Below are 6,000 nucleotides of genomic sequence, written 5' to 3' on the forward strand. Positions count from 1 at the left end.
GCAATACACCCGTGTAGTGTGGAGCTAAGGGTGTGTCTAGGTCAAGGAGAAATTATACCCACACTAGCTTTGATGTAGCGAATGTGCTAAAAATAGAGCATAGTCACTTACTCTTTGATTTGAGATGCTAGGTATGTACTCGGGGCAGTTAGCCCCTCCACCATTTGTGTGGCGGCAATTCAACTCTTTTTTTGGTACACTAGCCTGGTCACAGCTAGTGGGGAGTCTGTCTCCTCACACACCTGCAATCTGGTAAGTTACTACACTGGTAAGATGTAAAAGCAGCAAAGAATCCTGTGGCACCTTATAGACTAACAGATGTTTTGGAGCATGAGCTTTCGTGGGTGACGAAGTGGGTATTCACCCACGCCACAAAAGCTCATGCTCCAAAACGTCTGTTAGTCTATAAGGTGCCACAGGATTCTTTGCTGCTTTTACAGATCCAGACTAACACGGCTACCCCTCTGATACTTGGTAAGATATAGTTACACCAGTGAACACTTCTCTAATGTAGACAGGACCTAAGTCTGGTTATTTCAGTAACAAAAACAGAGGTCCCTAGCGTAAGTGAGAGCGGAATTTGGCTGAGTGGACTTAGCAAGGAGTACAAAAATCATCCGTGAAAAATCCTTATTGGGCTACGTGAAAGTTACTCCACTTGATAGCTGCATTTGGTTAGAGCAGTGAACTGTGTCCTGATCTGAACCTCTTCTCTGCAGCAAAAGCACATCTTGCTGTTACTCAGGAGATGCCACTGATTTTAATGGAGTTATTTAGTGCCAGTGTAAGAACCTGCTAATGCATCACTGAATGTGGCCTATCTGTTCTTTTCCTTAATAGGGAAACATTTGAAAAACGAAAGATTCAGTCAAGTTCAAGGGACAAAAGTTCCACCAACTTCAGTGGAGGCAGGACTGAGCTCTATGGGCTTTTCCTGCAGGAAATTAAACTCAAGGAGGTGAAATGGGATGTGGAAAAATGCAAGTAACAGGCTTGGGGAGGGAAATAAAAGCAAGCTGAGGAAGGATGCTGATGCTGTTAGAGGGCTGTAATACAAAGGGTTGAAAAGGGAGATGGGAGATAAATTAATAGTAACTGGGAAGTGTGACACTATTGCACACAAAGCAGCAAACTTCATTCTGGGTTGTGGCCATGGAGGGCTCATGTGAAACTTTAGTGAGGTTAATACTGATAAAGTCTTACTAAGAGCACAGTGGGTCCTGTATGCACTTCAAGGCTCCCCATTGCAGAAAGCAGATGAACTTCAGAGCAAGTCCAAAGAAGGGCATTGAAAATGACAGAGGGCTTATCCTCTAAAGAGACTGAAGGAAATGGATATGTCCTGCTTGGGAAAGAGGCACCAAAGACAGGATGGGAGTGATAATAGTCTATAAATACTTGAGGGGCAGTAACAAAAAAGAAAGAGGAATACAGCAGAGGAGTTAAAGACAACAAGACAAGGACTGAATGGGCCCAGTACAAAAGCCTGGACTTTAAGAAAGTTATGCAGCCCTCCCCAACACTTTCACACATTTTTAGGAAGTTTGGATCTGGGGCTTGGGGCTTTCTCTGTCTGCAGCTAGAGCAGGGGAAACTGGGATTAGATAGTTGATAAGAATTTTAGTCTGTGAGGTCACTCAGACAGTAGAACTATGTAGCCAGGGACATCACGAGACTTCATTGCATGGGGCGTTCAAGCCATAAATGAAGTGTAACTCTTAGGGAAATATCACTGAAGGCCGCTTGCTGCACTTATGAGCTGTTGAACTAGGGTTGCCAGGTGTCCAGTTTTTGGCTGGAAAGTCCGGTTGAAAGGGGACCTGTGCAGTGTCCGGTCAGCACTGCTGACCAGATACCAACCAACAGTCCTGTTACCGCAGTAACTGGCTTCCACCGCTGGGAGGGCGGGAAGAGCAATTGAAGCTGAGCTGATGGAAAAAAGCTTAATTGGGAGAACTGGCTCCCGGCTCTGGTGGCCAGATAGGTACCAGTGACACCGGGGGAGGGATCCTAACTGCACGCAACATTTGATGAGCAGGGCCGGTGGCCGGGCTCACTACTCACGATGGCTCAGCGGAGCTTCTCAGTGAGAGCCCCGGTGTGGGGGTAGAGGGGATGTAGTGGCCAGTTTTGAAAAACTGGAAAGTTGGCAACCCTGTGTTGGACTGAATGGTCCAGAATGTGCCAATCAGCACTAAGACCTACCAAAGCTCAACTTGCCCCAACTGTGACACAGAGACCCCCTTTGCAAAAGATACTCTGTTCTTTGTAAACAGCTCTCACCTCAGACCTGACAGACAGATGTCTTGCAGGATATTTAACCATAAAGCATAACATGTTAAGGTAGCTACAGAAAGCTCATAACTTGTCAAGAATCATAATCACTGTCAGATGTATATACGGGTAATATTTAAGGAATAAATGTACTTCTATTGAAAGTACGCTATAAGTAGATTAGTCACCTGGATGGTTTCTTAATGGCCCATTTGCGCAAGGAGAAGTTGCCACCCCACCCTGTCTGGCCGTTGATGCAATGGAAGGGTCAATAGTTTAACTCTGAGCAATACTGAGGGCTTGTCTACACTTTAAATATTGCAATGGAGCTGCTGTAGAGTTTCAGTGAAGACACACCTATGCTTACGGGAGGGCTTCTTCCTGGTGGTGTAGGCAATCCATCTCCTCAAGTGCAGTAGCTAATTCAATGGGAGAATTCTCCTGTCAACCTACGACTGTCTACACTGAGGGTTAGGTCAGATTAACTGCATCACTCAGGAGTGTGGGTTACACTCACCTAATTTCCTCACATAGACCAATCTTAAGACTTTGACTGGGAAAACATCAGAGGCAACAACAGTCAAAATCACTCAAAGGTAATAAAGAAACTCTACAACAAGACAGGGGTCCACCCTGTCTATGAACAGAAACAAAAAAGACTTTATAACAAAGTGTGGGGACAGATACTCCACATCCATCACTGAGGAAACCACTTGAAAAGTGTGGGGAACATTTATGAACGTTTGGATCCTGCTTTGTTTGAAACCAGCTAGCTCTGCAAAAGACTGAACTTCTTAGGGGAAAATCTACTTATTTAACTAGGAAAGGTAACAATTAATAAATGTAGACCAGGGTTCACGTTTTGTATTGTAACCACTTGTTTCCACCACTTGCTCGTATTTCTAGTTAAATCTTTAGACTTACCGGTAATTTAATAAATCTTTTTTTTTGTTTTTGTTTTATTGTAAGTGCTCGCAAGTGCTTTGTGGTTTACAGGAGCAGTGGTTTAAGCTAAAACTAGTAAACTGAAGCTAAACTAGTAAGCTAAAACTAGCATTTTTGTGTGCTGAGGATCTGGAAATTCTGTAAGTGGCCAGCGTCCAGGGATGGATGTCAGCATCACAGTGGAATGAGTCAAGAGGACTCAGGGATTGGTGTTAACCTGCAAGGTGAAGTCAAGACTGGCATAGAGCAGAGGAGAGCGTTTGAGCGTTTGAAAGGCGGATTGTGCCAGGTTGCTGACACCCAGCTACCACAAGAAAGACTCCTCCCACTGATGGTGATGGGGGGCTTTGAGAATAGGCAGGAATTTTAGCCCTCAAGCGCCACAATCTCCGAAGATGTGTGCAAAACTGCTATACTAGTTTCTTTTGCATCTGCACTAGTCCTGGTGCCCTGCTGCTCTTCACTTTCCTCCCTTTTTCAGTGGCATAATGGAAAAAGTGAGGAAAGGGGGAGAAACAGGAGGGGAAAAAAAGGAAAATATGAACCGCTGAAAACACAAAAATGTTCAAAAACCGAATAGGTATCAGTAGTAACATTGTGATGTTAAAAGCACAGTGTGAAGTTATAATATATGTGTGTTTTGAGAAGCATATTAGTGTCTTGTCTCTTAGGCCAGCTCAACATCAGTAACTTTTGAGGACATTTCTTTAACAGCAAAAGCCCTTGTGAAGATACAGTTATACCAGCTTATAAAGTTATAAAATCTTATTTTGCTCAGGGAACTTGCTATATCTGGAAACTTTAGTTAGATCAACAGACCTTTTTTAGTGTATGTCTGGCCTCAGATTATAAGCTCTTTAGGGCAGGGAATGTCATTTACTATATGTTGATTAATCAATGTGACGCTGACTAGGCGCTACTTCAATATACATAATTAGACAACAAAACCTTTGCAAACTCATTCTGTTTAACTCTCACACTAGCACAAGGCTAGGGTCATCCAGAAGGTGGTGGTGGAGAAGCTCTGTTATTGCCCTTTTGGAAAAAGAAGTAACTTGCTCAAGATGGGGGTGGGGGAGAAATGGGTGGAGAGCAGAATTAGAACTCAGAGCTTTTGTTGCCACTCTTGGGCCTAAGCCTCTAGATCAGAGGCTCCACAGGCCAGTGATGGGCTATGTAACAGCTCTTGATGGCTGGTTATATTGTGCTTGCTCTCCCATTTGTTTCCAGGCTAAAGAAACAGAACACGGAAGAGGAGGAAATAAAGACTAAAAGGAGATTGAGCAAATAACGATTTTTCAAACAGACCAAAATGCCACAAGACAGGTGAAAATGTGTCTGCACTTTCCGAGGATCACTTGCCCAGGTTAGCATTTGCTGCATTTCTTCCAAGAATGTTCTGTCATCCTGAATGGAGCATCAGAGGGAGGGAGATGTGATTGTGAATAGGGAAACAGGTGTCCATGTGACAATCTAGACATTAAGGATATGATTGGAGTCCTTTGTTTTTGGTTATTACTGAAAATCTCCAAAACAAATTCCCAGAGTTTGAAAAAGCCAGTGTTTGGATTTTTCTGATTTCTCCCCAGATTTTACACCTGCTCAAACTCCCCAGACCTGGCTCCTTGCTTGGAGATCCCCTGTTAGATGGCAACAGAGCGACCTGCACAGAGGGTAATTCTGGCTGGCGGCTGCTGCAGCAGAGCAGTGGGGAGCAGCATGGAGAGGGATGACATGACCCCCTCCTGACCTGGGGCCTTCAGCGTGACCCCAGGGTTTTTTCCCATGGAACATCCCCCGCTCCTATTCAATCTCCCTGCAAATGCTGGGCACCCCCTTTCCCACCTCACCACCTGTTGCCCCTGGAGTATCAGGCATACCTACTTATCTCTTTGTTGCTTTTTTTCTGTCCTCCCAGTCCCCAATATTAACCCTGATATTTACCCAGAAGACCATGAAGTTCATTTTTTGCACTGTCACCCATTTTTTAATTTTTGAAATAAACACTGATAAATTGCTAGGAAAATAAAATAAAATAAAATCCAGAAATGAAAGGCCTCAGATATGATCCATGTTCTCAGCAAGTCTGAGAACCTCCTCCCTTGTCTGCACTTCATCATCCGCTCGGGAAAGCTTGTATACAAACCCAAATTGCAACTGTTCATCCAAATACACCTGAACGTGGGACTGCAATCCAAATTATTTCTTGGTTTTGGTTTTGCAATTCCCAGTGCCTCCCTGATGAGGTTCCACAAACCCATACCCATGACCCCTTTATTTACCCACCTCTAATTTGCATCCCGCCTTCCTACCTCTCCTTGTCCTGGTGAATCTGAAGTGGGGTATAGAGAACACGGGCTGCCTGCTGTTCTTTGCCTGAGAAGCAGCCTCAGACACCAGGCCTATACAGCTCCCCAGCAATGATTTTTGTTGAATCAAGTGAAGCCAGGGTTGTCATTACACTGGGAAAGATCAGAGGGAGGCTATTTCCATTCTCAGGCCACACATCTGCCATTGGCAGTATATGGAGAGACAGAAAAGGCTTCCTGGGTGACCACACTGCAAATTTTAGCCCTTCAGAGCAATTTTCCCTGGCACCTGCCTCACCAGCCAGGCAGGAAATCTTTTCTAAGCGTCATTTTAACCATTTGGTTTTAATTAACAGCATTTAGGAGTCATTTGTCACAGACTGAATTTCCTCCCTTCCCCCACCAGCTGCTAGACTAAATGAAAATTCATTAAATTTCATGTCCCAATACTAATGAAGCCATTTTTTGCTGC

The sequence above is a fragment of the Gopherus evgoodei genome, chromosome 6 (genome assembly GCF_007399415.2).
Source record: "Gopherus evgoodei ecotype Sinaloan lineage chromosome 6, rGopEvg1_v1.p, whole genome shotgun sequence".
Lineage (NCBI taxonomy): Eukaryota > Metazoa > Chordata > Testudines > Testudinidae > Gopherus > Gopherus evgoodei.